Here is a 20,370-nt window from a genome sequence, read left to right as displayed (position 1 = left end):
AGAGAATCTGAGAAGGGAAGAAGACAGAAGAGAATAAGCAGAGAAGGGAGTCTCCAAAGATGAGCCCATTGAAAACCTCCTTCCTAACGAAACTCTTTCTTAGTGGGTGCGGAAGATGCTATGGGCAATGTGGTGACAAATCACAGTAATTTATTTTGCACACAGCTGTACTCAAAACGTACAACAATTTATGTCTTTATAGCATCTTATTGAGATATGAGTCACTCACTGCACAACTCACCTACTTAAAGTATACAATTCACTGGTTTTTAGTATATTCATAGCATTGTGCAAGCATCACCACAATCAAGTTTAGAAGTTTTTCATCACCCCAGAAATAAACCCATACCCGTTAGCAGTCCCACAGTTCATTGTTATTCAGACAGAAGGGGAAAAATCCTATATTTATAAACCTGGATTTATATAATTTTGTTTTATGAAAGTAATGTTATAATTGGGATAAAGCAACTACGACTTGTTCTCTTACAAGGAAATGGTAACTTGAAAATTATGTACATAATCTAGTTTAATTTTTTGTAAACATTTTTATGATTTTTAAAAAAATATATAAAATTCTACATTTTATACTAATTTTTTGAGACAGAACTCTACAGTCTATCAGAGTCATTGTTGGTCATTTCCAGAACCTTTAATGTCACCCATCTAATGAGAACATTCCTTGAACACACTTTGTGACCTTTTGTTTAAATATCGTATTGAATAGTTCCCTTATAATAATTAATTCCCAGAACACTAACAAGGCAAGTTTGGCTAATCAGAATGCAAAACAATTAATTCTGTATGGCAAAACATTATGCAAATTTCAAGTTAGGAGACAAAAAATACTATTTGTAAAACGTGTCTTATAAAGGACTACATTTTGTAACATACAAAGAATATGTGCTGATCAATAAAGAAAAGGACAAACGACAGAAAAACGGATGGATACGAACAGTCAGTTCATACAAGAGAAAGCCCAACTGCCATGGGGAAAGTTTTCAATTTGTTCAATTCAAGAAGTAGTAAAAAATGTAAATTAACACAGCAGTGAAATCCCATTTTTACTCAACAGGTAAACAATGTGGTGGTTTTTTTTTTTTCTTCCTACCAAGTTTGTTTCCTGAAAGCAGGAAGAAACTCACTCACATACAAAGTTGATGAGAATGTGGATAGTGCCAAGCAACACTAATTTATACAAATTTTAAAAGCGCATCTGTCTTATTACTAAAGTATATATATAAAGTTTATTGTAGGTTGTAACCACAGAAATCTTGAGAGGGGTGCCTGGGTGGCTCAGTCGGTTAAGCATCTGGGTTCAGCTCAGGTCATGATCTCGTGGTTCGTGAGTTCAAGCCCCGCATCGGGCTCTGTGCTGACAGCTCAGAGCCTGGAGCTTGCTTCCGATTCTGTGTCTTCCTCTGTCTCTGTCCCTTTCCTGCTTGCACTCTGTCTCCCTCTCTCAAAAATAAATAAACATCAAAAAAAAATTTAAATGGCCAACTAATCTTTGACAAAGCAGGAAAGAATATCCAATGGAAAAAAGACAGTCTCTTTAACAAATGGTGCTGGGAGAACTGGACAGCAACATGCAGAAGATTGAAACTAGACCACTTTCTCACACCATTCACAAAAATAAACTCAAAATAGATAAAGGACCTGAATGTGAGACAGGAAACCATCAAAACCCTAGAGGAGAAAGCAGGAAAAAACCTCTCTGACCTCAGCCGTAGCAATTTCTTACTTGACACATCTCCAAAGGCAAGGGAATTAAAAGCAAAAATGAATGATTGGGACCTCATGAAGATCAAAAACTTCTGCACAGCAAAGGAAACAACTAACAAAACTAAAAGGCAACCAACGGAATGGGAAAAGATATTTGCAAATGACATATCGGACAAAGGGCTAGTATCCAAAATCTATAAAGAGCTCACCGAACTCCACACCCAAAAAACAAATAACCCAGTGAAGAAATGGGCAGAAAACGTGAATAGACACTTCTCTAAAGAAGACATCCGGATGGCCAACAGGCACATGAAAAGATGCTCAACGTCGCTCCTCATCAGGGAAATACAAATCAAAACCACGCTCAGATATCACCTCACGCCAGTCAGAGTGGCCAAAATGAACAAATCAGGAGGCTATAGATGCTGGAGAGGATGTGGAGAAACGGGAACCCTCTTGCACTGTTGGTGGGAATGCAAATTGGTGCAGCCACTCTGGAAAACAGTGTGGAGGGTCCTCAAAAAATTAAAAATAGACCTACTCTATAACCCAGCAATAGCACTGCTGGGAATTTACCCAAGGGATACAGGAGTGCTGATGCATAGGGGCACTTGTACCCCAATGTTTATAGCAGCACTCTCAACAATATCCAAATTGTGGAAAGAGCCTAAATGTCCATCAACTGATGAATGGATAAAGAAATTGTGATTTATATACACAATGGAGTACTACGTGGCAATGAGAAAGAATGAAATATGGCCTTTTGTAGCAACGTGGATGGAACTGGAGAGTGTGATGCTAAGTGAAATAAGCCATACAGAGAAAGACAGATACCGTATGGTTTCACTCTTATGTGGATCCGGAGAAACTTAACAGAAACCCATGGGGGAGGGGAAGGAAAAAAAAAAGAGGTTAGAGTGGAAGAGAGCCAAAGCATAAGAGACTCTTAAAAACTGAGAACAAACTGAGGGTTGATGGGGGGTGGGAGGGAGGGGAGGGTGGGTGATGGGTATTGAGGAGGGCACCTTTTGGGATGAGCACTGGGTGTTGTATGGAAACCAATTTGACAATAAACTTCATATATTGAAAAAAAAAAGAAAGAAAATTAAAAAAAAATTTAAAAAATCTTGAAAAAAAAGCAAAAGCTAAAAACAGAGTTCTGGCTAAATAATTAAGATATATCCATTTAATGTAATAGTACATTGTCACTAATAAAAATTAGGTCAACCTAAATGGAAAGTTGTTCAATATGTATTGTGAAGTGGGGGGAAAAATCATGATATCAAAATTATATATTCTATTGCATTTTAATACAAAGGAACACACACACATTTACTTTCACATATGTATCTTTGTGTGTGTTTATACATGCACTGATATTTTATGACAGTCTCCCAAGAAATTATCAGTGATTATCTTCTTGGTGCTGAACTAAGAGGGGAAATGGGGAAGAGACATTTTTTACTTTATCTTTTCTTTAGTGTTTGCATTCGTTCTAAGAAATCTACATTTTAGAGCATTTTTACATTTCAAAATCAATGCTCATATAGTACAGAAAATTGAAAATGCAGAAAAACGCATTCATAAAATGCAATCCTTTTACCTAGCAGAAAAAAAAGTGTTAAAATCTGTTTAGAAATATCCTTTTGCAACATTTATTTGCATACACATGCACACTATGCTCTTGTTTTATAATCCACTTTTTTTTTACCCATAAACGTTTTCCATGAAACACTATTTTATAGTACATTCCAAATAAATGTGTCCTTATTAATTGTATGGCAGTGATAGCCTGTTTGTGCAGTTTCTCTTAATTTCCCTTCATAAATAGAAATAAAAAGGTTTGGGGAAAAATAGCAATCAAGGTGGGAAGAGATTTGTAGAAATAAAAATATTATAGGTGAGGATTGGACAATGACTCCGAGAATCAAATCCAAATTCCTTCTTAAAAAATAACACGTATGGGGCACCTGGGTATCTCAGTCAGTGAAGTGTCCAACTCTTAGTTTCAGCTCAGGTCATGACCCCACATTTCGTGAGTTCAAGCCTGCTTGGGATATTCTCTCTCTCTCTCTCTCTCTCTCTCTCTCTCTCTCTCTCTCTCCATGCCCCTCCCCTGCTCCTGCCCTCTCTCTCTCTCTCAAAATAAATAAATAAACAAACATTAAAAAAAGTAACATGTATCAACAAATCTTTGTGGTGGGAGAAAAGATGAAGGAATCAATCAGAATCACAAAATGTCTTATACTATATTCCTAACAAGATTAACAAAAAGTAATTTAAACAATTAAAAGAAAAATGAAAAAAAAATCAGTAAATCTTCAGCTGTATCCAAACAAAGAAAGAGGAACAAGTCTAGCTTATAAACTTAAAAATGTTTGTCAATGGGGCACCATTGTTAAGCATCTGACTCTTGGTTTTGGCTCAGGTCATGATCTCACAGTTCATGGATTTGAGCCCCAGGTTGGCCTCTGTGCTGACAGTGCGGAGCCTGCTTGGGAATTCTCTCTGTCCCTCTCTCTCTCTCTGCCCCTCCCCTGCTCTCTCTTTCTCTCTCTCAAAATAAATAAATAAACTTAAAAAATAAATAAATAAAAATAAAAGTGGTTGCCAGGGAAGGACATGGAAAATTCTGGTGTTACCCAGTTAGGCATAGCTATGTCTAACTCCTAATTTGAGATTTATCACTTTCTTTTGACTTTTTTGCACTGTTTGGACTTTTACAATGGGTGCATGTCATCTCTATAAAAATAATAAATCCACTTAAAACATTTTGATACATTATTTTCAAAGAACAAGGGGAAATTATGCATTAAATATTTATATTTGGCATGTATGGACATGCTTTTCTCCCTAAGTGGGGCCAATATACATCACTTGAAATCCTATAGTTGCTAGGAGACCATCATGTTCAATATTGTCTCTCTCAGCCTAAATGATATTTTAGGTGTCTTTAATTTTTGTCAGGTACATGATGTGCCAGGAAGGTTGAGGAGAACAGGTTTTTTTTTTGTTTTTTTTTTTTTAAATTTTTTTTTTTCAACGTTTATTTATTTTTGGGACAGAGAGAGACAGAGCATGAACGGGGGAGGGGCAGAGAGAGAGGGAGACACAGAATCGGAAGCAGGCTCCAGGCTCTGAGCCATCAGCCCAGAGCCCGACGCGGGGCTCGAACTCATGGACCGCAAGATCGTGACCTGGCTGAAGTCGGACGCTTAACCGACTGCGCCACCCAGGCGCCCCATGAGGTCAGGTTTTTTAAAACAATTATTTAAATATATTTCTGCTAATATTTTCAGAAAGGAAAAAAATCCTCTCTGTGAAATCCGAATGTCTTTAAATATGACTTGACACTCTTTTTTTGTTTGTTTGTTTTGGAAATAAAGGGCCAAATTCACCATAAAAATTTTTTAAAGTTTAAATTTAAAAGTTAAAATTTAAAGTTAAAATTAAAATGTAAATTTAAAAGTTTAAAGTTAAAATACCAGTTTATCTTATTCAGTATTTCAGTTTATTGGGTAAATATTTGACGATAAGTCCATCCACATAAAGAAGTTATCTACAGAAGTCATTTAGTGAGTTACTTTACTAGAGGTAACTACCTTGAGGATTGCAGTAATGACTCATTTGTTTGATGGCTGAGGGCCAAATGCAAATAGAATATCATCTGATTTCAGACACCTTCCCCACAAGTCAAAGATAATGTCTCCCTTCTAACCAGACCCTTTTCACTGGAAGACCACAATCCCTCCAAAATCTTATAGACTGTCATATTAGAGGCTGTCTTCCTATGACTACAGTATTTATTAGCCTTGAAATACTATAACTGAGGGACTTACATAAGTACTGCACAGGGAATTCATTTCAAGCCACATTTGACCCCTTGTTTTAAAGGTGATCTTCAAATAGCTTTAAGGGAAATAAATCAAATTTTCAACCCATAGTCTGCTTTCTCCTAATAAGAAAAGAAAAGAGGCTTTAAATGTTTCTAACCTTTTCTTTTCTGCACTTTGGAACAGAAGATTAATCACATCTAGCCAGAGATGTAATTTAATGTCTGTCATTTGGAATAGAAGGGAAAATAGATAAATGGCTCATGAATAGAGTGCTTTAAAATTAAACTGTACAACCAAAGATTTTATTAGCCAGTTGGTGGGGAGGATGCCTCTCATTAAAGAGAAAGTCAAGTAACAAGGAAACATGAGAAACGATATAATAAATATTACATTTTTTGGCCAAAGCGACAGAAGGAAATCTCAAGTTTTCAGAGTAAGAGGTGGAGGATTGCCCGTAAGAATGAACTCACCCTTAAAATGGTTCCATGTCATCGCATGAATGTGAAATAATTTGGAAAGAAAACATTGTTTGGAAGTTTGTCTGATCCAGGAAAACTTTGTCGTTCATAACTTAACATTCCCATATATGCCTGGGCATACTTTCCTGCAAAGTTTCTGTTTGTATTGATATAACTCTATCCTTAACAACAACAACAACAAACTAACTATAAGGCAGAAGTGATTACATCATGCTCATCAGATCAGTTCCTAGATAATAGTATTCCTTGGGTTTTCATGGAGTAAGAAACTGGAAATTTTGTTTTAAAAATTATATCCATGGCTGCCCTTCCCAAATTTCCACTTCCTTATTCTTCCCTACACACAGCATCCTTTGTGATCTGTGAGCAGCCCAGATCATGCAGCCAGAAATCCACTGATCAGCATAATGGGTCGCAAAAATGATGGCAAATACCTTGTCTGCTTGCACACCGTTTCTTTCTTTTTTTTTTTTTAAGTTTATTTATTTATTTTGAAAGAGAGAGCTGTGTGAGTGGGGGAGGGGCAGAGAGCGAGGGAGAGAGGGAGAATCCTAAGCAGGCTCTGCACTGCCAGTGTGGAGCCCAACATGGGGCTTGAACCCATGAACTGTGAGATCATGACCTGAGCCAAAATCAAGAATAAGATGCTCAACCGACTGAGCCCCCCAGGTGCCCCGACTTGCACACCGTTTCAGCTGAAACTTGAAGACCCATCTGAGCTGCTAAAAGTGTAGATCTGGCAACAGCTGGAAATTCACCAGGAATGCCCAATTCACATTGGTTCAGCCATTTTCAGGTGTTCACCTCACTGCCTTGTCCATTCAAACAGGTCACCTGTGTCTCTTGGACAACCTGTGATTTTCCCTCAAGACTTTAAGATGTCACATCATTAGCTGCGTGTGACAAGTGTGTTACCTAAGAGATTGCTGATAGAATAGCAGGATTTATCTACTTGAGGCAAACTCTCATTTTTGCAACAATATCAGCAACTGAGAAACATGTCTTCTTTCTGGTTGTATTGCAAGGTAATGTTCGGGGAGTTGCCATCCAGCTAAAAACACAGTTGTTTTCTCAGCATGGATTCAAGTGGGGGTTGACCCTGGAGAAGTGTGGAATGTATTATTGATCCGAGAAAGTAGTATCTAGAAATTTATCTCTGACGTACATTAAGCCTGTGAAATTTTGTCTCTGGGCTTACATTTTTATAAATCCTATTTAATCTTTAAAAGAAATAACCTGACTTGCTGTTTTCCCTGGAGCAGTGAAACAGTCAGGAAAGCTAAGACTATAAAAGCGGTCCTAATGTGGGTGTTGTCTGGTTCATGTACTGAGTTATTTTAAAAAGGAAAGAATTTATTTCATCCCTGTTTCCTGGGTTCTTTCATGCTGCTGTCTTCAAAGAGTACCCTAGAAACCCATAGGCATAACTGATTCACAGAAAACTAATTTATATGCAGCACTTAATTTAATTTTTCCAGTGAATCTTCCTGGTGACACTCTTCAGAGCACTTTTAGAAAAGAGGCATTGCTTGTGTGGCACCAGTGGGGGATTCTTACTAAGACCTTTTTTTTTCTTCAGGGTAGGTACTTCCGTGATACTCCAAGAAGTCACCAATTCTAAAGCCTGCTCATAGTTAGAACAAAAGCTAGACCGTTGTGGAAAAACATGATTGGCTGCCATACTTTTATGTTTCTCCTTGGAAGGAAATGGAAGCTTCCTTAAGAACCTGTTCAGTCTTTATTATCTAACAGCTTTCCCTACATCTAGGGAACTTCTGCTACAATTTTAATTTCCTCCTTTAGGTGGTACTATTATTTTAGGTACAGAACACCTTATACTATCTCCATAATAATTATTTATGATGGAAAAAACAGTCACAAAATGTTTTCAAAGTTTTACTTCTTCAGACTATAGAATAATTACTCTGTCATTACTTTTGCATTCTAAAGATCTATTTTAATTTATATTATGGGGTCACCAAACCAGCAGCAGAATTATGTATTAAAAAATATGAATTTAGGGGTGCCTGGGTGGCCCAGTCAGTTGAGTGTCCAAGTCTTGATTTTGGCTCGGGTCACAATCTCATGGTTGTGAGATTGAGCCCCGCATCGGGCTGCATGCTAAGCATGGAGCCTGCTTAAGATTCTTTCTCTTTCTCTGCCCTTCTCCCCCACTCTTGTGCACTCTCTCTCTGTCTCTCTCTGTCTCAAAATAAAAAATTAAGAAAAAACAGATATAAATTTGAAGGTTTCAGGTAGGGTATGGCTAATTCAATTCCTGATTTTTTGTGCTCTGCCAAACATACACATTTGTGTTACCTGTTTCTTCCCTAAAGTAGCTGAGTTTCATCAACCCTTGTGATTTTTTCCTATTCCTTGAAGGCAAAACCTCTAAATTAAATGCTATCCCAATGATACTTTGCTCAGAAGTAGATTTTCATCACTATTCTTGAATACCACTCAATCCCTTTATAACCATGTAACTTCAGCTTGTCATTTATCATGACCTTCTGATTATTTTCTTCTACACCAGGGTTGGGATGTTTATTCCTGGTCCTACAGTTAGGGGGTATTTTTCCCCTTGGTTTTCCTATTGAATTTTTATTTTTCCCTCTTTGAGATGACTGTGCAGGCTCAAAGATGATTTTGGTTGGAGAATTATCTTCTCAAGTCTTGTCTTTACCTCAAGACACAAAAGCAATGACCCCCAAAACTCATTCACTCAATGTGGAATCAGGTTTGGATGCCCTTTCTCAGGATGAGTCTCTAATGATTTCTCTTCAAATGCAGATACCCCTTCCTGATGGACAATCTCTATTCTCAATCAGGCTTGATGTCCATTTTACATAACATCTAGATGAGGGTAGGTGACTTTCTGGAAACTTCCTTTGTATGTAAGTCCCTCCCCCCACCAAGAACCTGGTCCTTCTGCTCTAACTGATCAAGTGATAAGCTAGATAGGACAGGCCCACCTTGTACAGTTCCCTTCTTAACTGTACCATGGATATTTTTCTTGAGCTGTGTACCTTCCGGTAAAGCAGTTCTAAACCTCTCTAGTTATAAGAACCACCCAGGATACCTATTAAAAATATAAATTCCCAGACCCATTGCATCAAAACATCTGGGGAAGGGATTTGGGAAGTTTAATGTTTACCAATAACTTTCAAGTTATTCTTATCATTAGGGAAGTCAAGAAACACTACTGTAAAGTATCGCTCTCAGTAAGGTGTTGGGCTCTGTTATTTAATCCTTTCTGTGGTTACTAACTCCTATTTATTACCATCTATGGCTCTGTGTCTTAAGTTATGCCTTGGGTGTTAGAATCACAATCAGCTGAGGCGCTTGGTCAAGATATAGATGCCTGGCCAATGAGATTGGAATCTCTGGAGACGGGGCCCAGGAACCTGTTGTTTTTTCACATGCTTCCTTACTCAAGTCAGAGCCACTGATTGAAGGGTGACCCTCCTCAGCTCCAGAGCAGTTCTTCTTAAGCTTTAACGTGAATACCAATCACCAGGAACATTGGTAAAATGCACATTCTGATCCAGTAGGGCCAGGGCGGAGCTGGAGATTCTACAAGATCCCAGACGACGCTGAGGCTGCTGGTCCCTGGACCGCATCAGCACAAGGTACTAGAGAACTTTCCTAAGCAAAATGGCCCATGCTATTGGACAGCACAGAGCCTGAGACTTTGTTTTAATGAAAGAAGAGTGGACCCACTGTCATCCAAACTGTGCTAATCCTAATCCCATCAAGGGGGCACAGGACAATTCAAAATAAAATCTTAACCTTTGTGAATGACATACCTGGCTTTCTCAACTGTCATCGCTTTGTGCTGCCCACAAGCTCCATACCTTCACCTTTCCCAGTGAGCCCCTTCCAGACCTCCTGACCCTGAACCACTCGGATCTGTGCTAGGCCAGTGGACCAAAGATACACATTTACCCTTGTTTCTGAATGGCTGAGATAAAGTCAGGCATAAAAGAGCCTTTCCCAAGGAGAGAGCTATCAAATTTAATTTCAGTTTATACTTCTATGCTCTTTTTTTTTTTTTTCTTGGCTTCTTTTGTTTCCTTTTCTCTAGGAGGAATTCATACCCATTTTCTAGCTTTCAGTTCTTGAGTAATTTATCAGTTTCTTATCTATCTTTCAGATCCTTTCCATTTTGTAGTTAATGAAAACCAGGTGGTCATGAGTTGCTAATAAATGTGAACTTTTATTCTTCTTCCAAAGTCTGCTTTCATCTTGGTCTCAGGATGATAGTTTATTGTATTTGTACGTTTGAATTGGGACCAAATCTAAAGCAGGACAGATACTTGTTTTTTCAAGACTGATTTGTCTTGCTAATTCATCTCCTCATTCTGTTGGTTTAATCCTTCTTTCCAAATGCCACATTGTACAATTACTTCGAACTGTGAGCCTCTGGGTTTCCTTCAGTAATTTTCTGATCTGTACACCAGAGAATGGCAAAAGTTTTCTGGTCTATGGACCCACATCATCAGGATCACCAAGGGATATTTTTAAATGCCCCAGGTCCCACTTCCAGTGATTGCAATTGAGTAGGGTCAAAGGAAGGACAAGGATTTGTAAAGAGCTGCAAAGTCTGTCCTCTATCCTTCAGGGATACCATAAGCTTGGTAAAGTCTCAGTCTCTCCTGCCCTTTGTCTCAGTCTCTCCTGCTCATGTGCCACTACATGTGCAGACCCCTCAGCAGGACTCAGCAGTACACCTGTCATAGATCGTGTAGGCAGAGATTTTCCTGTCCACCTGCACCCTATCCAGCCTGTCTTTTTGTGGACTCAGTCTTCACATCAGACCCCAAGTCATTCTCTTCTGTCCTTTTCTATTACCTCCACCTGGTCCAAGCCACCATCCTTTCTCACCTAGTTTCGTCCCTCTGAAACCCTTCCCCTACACAGCAGCCAAGGTGACCTTTTAGACACAAATTAGATCACACCAATGCCTTTGCCTAAAACCCTTCTATAACCCCCCATATTGGATAATGTACAATCCAAACCCCTCCTTTCTTCCCAGTCCTGACTTGATCTTGCCCCTGCCTTGCTTTCTTTCCCCTAATCTACACATGGCTGGCTCTTTCTTGTGTTCAGAGATCACCTTTGGTGTCCTTTACTCCCAAGACACCTTCTCTGACCACCAGTGTAGAGACACCACTCACTCAGCCACTCACTGTCACATCATCCTTTCAATTCTTGGCAAAGTACTTATAAAACCAGCGCTTGTCCTTTTTTGTTGTTATTTTTTAAGGCCTGTTTCCTCTACTAGAGGATACATTCCATGCCAGCAGGTACTCTGTCTCCCAATTCACTACTGTGTCCTGGCACCTAACCAGCAGGGATTTGGTGAATATTTTCAACATGAATGAACTTCAACTGAGCAGGGCAGTATGAGCAGAAGTTGGCCAGGTGAGGTGGGAATAGGATGGACTTGTTTCTTGTGCAGGAAATTAAAGTGCTGATGCCCAGAGATGGGAAGATATTTTGTTCATGTAAGAAGCTGAAATAATGTGTCCAAAGGAAAGAGGAGACAGAGGCTGAGGTAGACGGGGGCCTTATAGACTACGCTAAGGATGTTCTCAAAAAGCAACAAGGAGTCATGGAAAGGTTTTTGGCAGGGGAATAATAACAGATTTCCTGACAATAATTCTCAAGAAAGGCTTCCCCCAAAGTTGTGTCACACACACTGTAGTGGATTGAATAATGGCCACCCGTATCAACTGGTAAATGTTACCTTATTTGGAAAAAGAGTCTTTGAAGATATAATTAGGTTAAGGATTTGCACATGAGATTACCTTGGATTATCCAGGTAGGCCCAAACACAAACGTCCTCATATGAATCCGACAAAAGCAGATAAAACACACACAGAGTAAATGTTCATGTGTAGACGGAAGCATAGATGTCAGTGATGTGGCCGTAAGTCAAGGAATGCCTGGAGTCACCAGAAGCTGGAAGAGGCAAGAAATGAATTCTTCCCTAGAGCCTTAGGAGGGACTGTGGCCCTGCAACACCTTGATTTTGGACTTCTGGTCTCTAGTCCATGAGTGAAGATATTTTGGTCACTTTAAGCCACCCAGTTTGTGGCAATTTGTTATAGCAGCCTCAGGAAATTAACACATGCACTTTGCAAAAAAGAGAAATAGAAATAGAAATGCAGATGATGTGCATCCTCACGCATGGGAACCCACCCCATCAGTGTAGGCCCAGAGTGTGAGACTGGAGATGTTTGTTCATCTGCTGTTTCTTCAGTCAGCCCTCTTTCCCTTGTGGATGTTCTCATGACTCTAATGGATAAAGGTAAGCCTGTTTCATGCAACACGATGCTTGACTCAAGCAAGCTGCTTCATTTTAAGCTAAGGGAGAGCCGTGTGTGGTGGAAGCCAAGACCAACCAAACGAGAACATGCTAAGGCTATCTATTGTGAGCTTGCTAGAGCAAAGGAGTCAGCCGCCATCATTTGCATTTTGGCAGAGACCTAAGTCAGGCAGAGGAGTGGGAAAGCTTCATAAATGGTGAGAAGGGAAGGCTTCAGGTGTGGGCTGATTGTTGGTGTGGAGAAGCTGTGGGTGGGCTAGCTATGCGATCGGCTAGGGTGCATATTTAGTTTTCTCTGGTTCTGAGTTGGAAACAGGGACAGAAATTAGGGGAAGCTGTCAATTATTAACCAAGTCTTGGCCATTTGGGGCCGATTCTAACAGGAGTTGCTGGTTATCTTCCTGGGTCATTACTAGGGAAAGCAATCTGGCTTCTGGCTAGTCTATCTTATAGCAGACTGGCTTCTTGGCCGGTTAGCATAGATAAAAGTGGTCTCCTTGGCAGGTTGCTGCGGGTAATGGGCCAGAGTCCTATTTTTTCTACATGGCCCCGCCATTTTCCATTTGTATATTCAGTCACTCAGCGTTGTCAGACTTCAGTGAAAACGGAGAAGGTATTGCTCTTGTGCTGGTCGACAGGCATGCATCTGTCATCGGGAGCACATTAGGAGAAAGGCCCTCAGCATCTGTGCTTTGTTCAAATTTCCCACCAACAGCACACAGGTTTCTGAGGAGAAGCTCAGAGCCAGCCAAAGGGAGCGTCTCAGTTTTAGCAACTCCTTTACTTTCAAAAGGGATGAAGATTGGTGGCAAAGCTGCATTGGCCAATGAAGAGGCAGCAGATAATTGAGCAAACAGCTGAGGGCTGTCACAGGAAAAAAAAAAAAAAGACTGCCCTCAGGGACAAGTTTTAATGCTGATCCTTTTGGGCTTTTATGGGGAAAACAAGCTCTCACCAACTACACTTACATTTTAGACTTCCAGAAAGACAAGATCCTGACTTCATATCAGCGAAAGAGTACACGATTGTGTCATTTTGAAACCATTCTTCCTGGCTCACCGAATAGGGCTGCGTATTCCCAGTCTCAATAGGCAAGAACATCCTCTTGGGTACTTGCACTCAACTAAAATGGCTCGGGTAGCACCATTTGGGGATTGGTTCCAAAAATTTCATTGCAAGGTCGAATGGTACCTGGAGGGAAAATGACTTGACTTGGAGAGCAGCTGATTATGGGCAATGTTCCCGGCCCTTCTCCAACACTCAGATTTGTACAGCACAGACTGGAAGTCTTCTTTCTCTACACTGTGTCCCCACGAGCTCCTCCGTCCTCCAAACTCTCGAGTAAGAAACCCCCAGTGTTGCAAGGCCCCATGTCTCCACGTTCCCAGAGATGGGTAGAGCAACGGGTGCTGATCCAGTTTTAGCAGACCATTGGAAGACCTTCAGTGTTGCCAATTGCATCACCTACGCTGTAGTAGATGCATAAAAGCCTGAAACTATCGATTCGTGTTGGCCAAAGCTACAGAAAGAATGTGCAAAATGCATTGTTTCAGGCAGGTGGTTAGTGATGGCCTCATTAACACCCTCAAGGAAGACTTTAAGAATTGGTTACAGACCGGGGGAAGCATTGCTTAATGAAGAGATCTAGCAAAGGTTCTCAGCCAAGTGCAGTATGTCCCCAGGGGAAATTTGGCAAAGTGTGGAGACGTTCTCGGTCATCACAACTAAAGCGGTGCTTCTGGCATCCAGCATGTAGAGACCAGGGAGCACTAAGCAGTTCAATTGACATGAAGGACGAAGGAAAGAACGAAATCAGTTTCAGGAAATGAAGACCTGGTGAAGGCACAGAGCAACTTTTCCTGCCTAGCATCTGGAGGCCTCCCTCTTTTTCTCCTTTCCCCCAAGGCTGAAACTCAGAGACCACATGACAAGCTGGCTGGGACCACGTGGACGAGAACATGGCAACAGAAATAAGATAGCAGGAACCCGGGTAAGCAGGACAATCTCCTAGAGCAAAACTGCCCCCCTCATCCCGGACCCCCATATAACTCAGCTCTTACGTGGGGAAAATGAACTTTTATTTGACTGTTGGGAAACAAGAAAGTATTTGGAGAAGAGAAGCATTCTGAGTGGCGACTCTTGTGGTGGAAGTACAGAAGATTCCAGCACCATAAAGCCTTCTGCAGAGGTTACGTAAAGGAGTCTCAGCTAGCGCGTGCTTCCGGAGCGGGTGCGTGTGAGTCTCACAGTGAGCAGCCCGGGCTGCGGGAACACGTGTGCGCCATCTGGAGCGCTTAGCTGGGTGTTCTGAAAAGTGGTGGTGGGCCAGTCTAGGTGCTGGGTTTAGACACGCGTAGCTGTATTTTTAGAAGGTACTTTAAAAATCTCAGTTTCTGGGACTTTACTCCCCAGCTAAGCGACTTTCAGCTCAGTCTGCTACATACTTTATTTTTTTAAAAACTATGTTTTAGAGTGTTGGAATCTGATTGCTTTTATTCGAGACGTGCTGCATATGGAGATTAGGGAAGTAACACTGGCTCCAAACCCCACAGCCAGTAGGGAGGGGGATTTCACCGTAGTGTCAGGATTGCCTCGGAATCCACGTGGCACAGAAATGAGAGAACGGACCTCAGTCCTTGCTGGGCAGGTGCAGACTGACCCTTCCTGCGAGGAGCCTATGTTTGGATATCCTATGATTCTGCTGTGAAGGGCGAAAATCATCATGTTTCTACGGGAAGTTAAATGTGCTTGTCTGACATACCAGCAACGCTCTGTTGAATTCACCTGTGATGACAAGCTGGAAACTAAGCAGGATGGTGAAAGCTTCAGAAACCATGAGACAGAGGTGGTGAATCCTCCAGGCACCAAAATGTTGCAGAGAAAGCTGGACAACCATTTCTAGAGACAGGAGGGGATATTCATGGGTTGAGGAGAGAGTCGATTTGGTGACCACTGATAACCTTGGTGTTCTCAGAGGGCTCCTTCCAACTCAGAGCATATGAACATGTAAGAGCAACTTGTTGGAGAATTACAGATAGAATCACAAGTTCTCTCTTGGCCATTGAGCTTGTGCCATTTTTATAAAATGTCTCTAGAACCGAATGTGCTTCCTGACTTTCTTTTGCATATAACCAAAGAGGGGAATGTTATTCCATTTGGAGGCTTTGTACCTTTGCCAAGTTGAGAGGAAGCTTGTCTTTGTAATCAGGATGGGGAGGAAAGCACAACACATCTATTGCTCATGATGGATTCTTCCAGATGAACTTGCCCATCTCCTTAACCATTCTGAACAACTGAATTTAGAGCAGATATCGGTTGAGAGGCCTCTGCCTGACAGTGCTTTCATTCTGGCTGGTTTTGAAAAGAGGGTAGAGGAGTAGAAACATACCTTGTTTAAAGACTATTCATTCCCTAGCCAGCATGCAGCATGTCTCTAAGGCTATTTGGATACTTGGAGGCTTTCCCTTTGCTCTTCAAGATTCTCCAAAAGGCACAAGTGGGTCCCTTTGAATGCATGAGTGTCCCTGCTATGCAAGCTCAGGTGAGGCGTTGGTGCCTGGAGTAGAATTCTGTCATCATGTCTCTTCTTTAGCACCTTCCACAACACTACAGCCTACCTACCAACTGTCTCTGAGTGGGGGGAGGATCTGCATAAGTGGAAGTTCTCATGCCACTGGGAACATGGCCAAAGAATTTATTCCTTCTTCAGTCCCTTCCTTGTACATCTGCATCGCGGTTGTCTCTCTATGTTTATCCATTACAGGAGGCCCATTTCTTGAATTGGGGTCCAGGGTAAAGGTGGGAAATGTTTTAACTTCTCTCTTACCAGATTTTGAGGACATCTGTAGAGCGAACATTAGTACAGACCATATGGAGTATGATACTTTCCCCCTCACAGAACTGTGAGTATAGGGACTTTCCAAAGCAGAGATTTAACTAAATCGTGCTTGCCTGCTTGCTTGCTAGAGTGGGTTCAGTCACCAGATATCCAATTAATGTGTTTGATCTGATTTTCTATACTTGGGTAGGTTTCAGCCTTTAGTAGCAAGAGAAATTACTATCCCGAAGCTTCCTTCAAGTGGCTTACCTATAGTCCTTTAATATCGTCTTTCTTAAGGAGTAATTGTGTTGTCTGTTATCTCCACTGCCAAAGGAAATATATCCCTTATAATGAAAGGGTGGCAAAAATATCAATGTAGTGATTACCCCCTCCCCCCAAAACAAATGACCACGCGAGGAGAGAGGGAGAATGGAGGGTGCTGTTTTCTTCCTTGCCAGAGGCTATGAAAATGTCTTTTGTGAAGACAAATGAGGCTTTCTGTTTTACTGGCCATTTAGATCATATTATTCATGATGGTTCTAAGTTGTGGTTTTAAGCTGACAAAGATTTTGGCATTCTTTCCAAAGTAATGAAACGTTTGTCCTTCTTCACTGCATTTTTCACCATTATAAAACACCATTCCCATTTAAACTAATTAAAATACTTAAAATCCAAACTTTAATGGAAAAGATGGTTAGAGTCTTTTGTATTTATTTTTCCTAATTTATGGCTTAGAGCTGCAATTTTCTTCAGTTGGTTTTATTTTGACCCTAGGAAAAAAGCAGTTGCTGTCATTGTTTTGTTTCTGTTTTCTATTATTCAACCCAAGCATTTCAGAATTATTAATCCCTTATATGACCCATGAAGCTTTGCTCTTATCCTGAAGGCAAGAGGTACGAGATTTGTAATATTTGTAATTATCTTTCAGACTCCATGACCTGCAACCTACTTACTACTTCACTATAACTCCATTTTTAAGAGTTCGATGTTTTGTTTTGTGATGCAGTAGGCATATGGATAGAATTGTAGCATTAGCATCTTCAATTTTTAACTTAATGTTGATATGGGAACTGGTTGTTTGCCAACCCACTATCCACCATCACTCACTTGTCTGTCCGCCCAAAACATGGTCACTGATAGCAATTTTCTAGCCTTTATTCACAGGCAGACAGCTTGCTTAAGCGACAGCATCAGGTCCTGGGTTGTAAGGAAGCCATCAATGCGAGAGACCTGGGTTCTGATACAAGTCATCTAACCTCTCTGAGACCCAGTTTCCCTCTCTGCAAAATGAGAAGTTGGATTAGTTCAGTGAATAGTAAGAGTTCACACAAGTAGTAACAGGATCAGTGGCAATTTGGGCCAATATTTATGGAGCAGCTGTACACACTTTTTAATATGCCAGGACTAGTTAGTACCAAATGGAGTAGGAGGTGGGGGGAGACTAATAAATGAATACTTTTGATAGATTAATAATATGGTGAGAACTAAGTTCAGGAGAAGCAAGAGAAGCTATAGAAGCGTGGCCTGAGCCCACGAGTTCTTTTCAATACTTCGAAAATCAAACAAAACGCCTACGTTGGCTCTGATAAGGCTGAGCTGCCTAACTAAACTGCCTAGTTTCTTTGTGGTAGCTGGAAAATGTCAACTTGGTGTGGTAAGATTGGTTCAATTATGCTGGTCCAGAGCCCTGGTTGGTAGTTGAAGCCATAACTAGTAATTCTGGCACCTGTGGCCAACAGCGTGCGACAAACCCTAAAATCAACTTTTTAATTCATGTTGCGGCTCACAGATGGGTGTTATTACCAATGTGCACCATCTGGTAGCTTTCTATTTTAGCTTTTCATTCTTGCTCACTAGATACTGAGCTTCTTAAATTATTATTTTAAACTTAGTGACCTCTAAGCATTCACGACCTGGGACAAAAAGTCTTGGGCATCCTGCCCTCATTATGGTCCTGATTTTGAGTTAAAATGAAAAATGTATTATTACTTAAAGTGATTTGTTTCCTAAAACAACGTTTTCAAACATGAGTTCCATGAAATAAAGATTAGTCAAAGAGAGCCCTCCGTTTCAAAAATGATTTTGTTAAAATTATTGCTGGTCAAAAGACTCCATACTGCACTACCAGGTGGTGAGTATCTCGAGTCCCAAAACTGTATTTGTTCTTCATTATGCCTGCCATGCTCAGTGCTTGGCACATAGTGGACACCTGATGGAAGCATGCCAATGGACCAGCAACATTACAGCCATCCAATTTGGATGCTAATATATTTCCAAAAGGCCAGGCCGGTGTCCAAGGCTAGGACAAGCTCCAGGTTGTGTCATCAGTTGTGGAGCAGAGCTTTGAGCTAATTGGATGTCCTCTCCACAAGTTCCAAAGATCTGTTTTGTGAATTAAAACCTCTGTGGACACACCTGTAAACGCTATCGCTGCATGGGAACAGTTTTTACAGTTCTGGTCATATCTTCTGATGTTATTATGTTATATCTCTTGCTTACTTGTCTTTTAATGTTTGCTGATATGTCCATATGCATAGATTTCTCTCTCTCTCTCTCTCTCTCTCTCTCTCTCTCTCTCTCTCTCTCTCTCTCTTTTTAAGAAATGGAAGTCTATTTCAGGACCATCTGGCCAGGCTAGAGCAGCCAACAGTGGCCCAAGTAACTGTCAGGGAAGCCTGGGCATGCTCAGTAATGCCCTGAATCATTTTCTCTCTACTTTTGGCTATGAAGCCACAAATACTAATACCTCAAGGTGGAATTTCTTTCCCCTTCTTTTTCTATCGGAAATCCTTCCTTTTCTTTTTGCCCCCCACAGTTCAATCCCTAAGGTTCTATGACGCTCTCCATTATCTCCTATTTGCAGCCTTGAGACATTTATATTTTATACACACTTACATTCCTTCTTTCCTAAACAATACGAACTACTTTGTTGGTTTAGGAAAAATAGGAAAAGATGTTTATATAAAGCCACTCAGGATGTATAAAGGGGAAAAAGACATGTTTTGAGCTCAGAAAATTAGAAATTACATGAGCAGGGAAGAAAATTTCAAAGTCAGGCATCAGAATTAGATCTGGAATTTTTATGATTTCTTTGTGATTGAAATCTAAGATATTAAAAAATGCATAATGGGAAAGCTAATCAATTAGACTTCATTTTTAAACTACTATACTTAAAAAGAATGCCACAGTTAAAGCTAACATATTTCAACCACTGCCTACACAGATAAATATTTATAACGTGACAGACAAAGGGATAAAACTTTAATACAGCATGCATTCTTATAACCCAGTAAGAAAAAGAACGTCCCAATTGCAAATGGCCAAAAGACATGAACAAATAATAGCAAAAGAATACTGATAAGCATGTGGGAAAAAATATACAATTTTATTGGTAATCAAACCAATTCAGATTTAAGGCAACAAAGTCCAATATTTATTTAGAAATTAAAGATTTTTTGAGAAGATAAAACCCAACCTCAATGAGGGGTTAGGCTAATGACCACTCTTTTTTTTTTTTAATTTTTTTTTTAACATTTATTTATTTTTGAGACAGAGAGAGACAGAGCATGAACAGGGGAGGGGCAGAGAGAGAGGGAGACACAGAATCTGAAACAGGCTCCAGGCTCTGAGCTGTCAGCACAGAGCCCGACGCGGGGCTCGAACTCACGGACCACGAGATCATGACCCGAGCCAAAGTCGGCCGCTTAACCGACTGAGCCACCCAGGCGCCCCAAATGACCACTCTTATAGTCTGATGAAAGTACAGTTTGAGTCAGCTTGTCTCGAGGGCAGTTCGTCAAAAACTTTTCAAAAGTGCTTCTCTTTAAACTCGCTTCATTCCCACTTCATTCAGTAGAATTTTTTAGGCACCTACAATGGGCCCGCTGGTTTCCAATTACTAGAAACTAAATTTCAAGTGCCAGGGTGTAAGTCTATCCTGAAGAAATAATCAGATAACTGTATGCTCATTTCGAAGGATGTTTTTGTGTAATTATCTATGAGAGGGAAATGTTGAACCCAAGTTGAATATCCAACAGTAGGAATTTGGGTAAGCAAATTATGGTACATCCGTGTAGTAAAATGTTCTCTCAAAGACAGGGTGAACATGCTCACAATATATCCTGGTGTGTAAAGGGCTGGTAACAGATCAACATGTACAGACTAATCTCAAAGTTGTTTAAA

General features: G+C 40.5%; 1 protein-coding gene across 5 annotated transcripts in view; it reads left to right on the top strand.

Annotated features, from left to right (window-relative positions):
• DCLK1 (doublecortin like kinase 1) overlaps positions 1-20,370 on the top strand; it is a 348,175-nt gene that overhangs the window by 228,554 nt on the left and 99,251 nt on the right. The window lies entirely within an intron of this gene.

The sequence above is a fragment of the Lynx canadensis genome, chromosome A1, assembly GCF_007474595.2.
Source record: "Lynx canadensis isolate LIC74 chromosome A1, mLynCan4.pri.v2, whole genome shotgun sequence".
NCBI lineage: Eukaryota > Metazoa > Chordata > Mammalia > Carnivora > Felidae > Lynx > Lynx canadensis.
The sequence above is the reverse complement of the archived record's forward strand: the minus strand, read 5'-3'. Positions and strand labels throughout refer to the sequence as shown.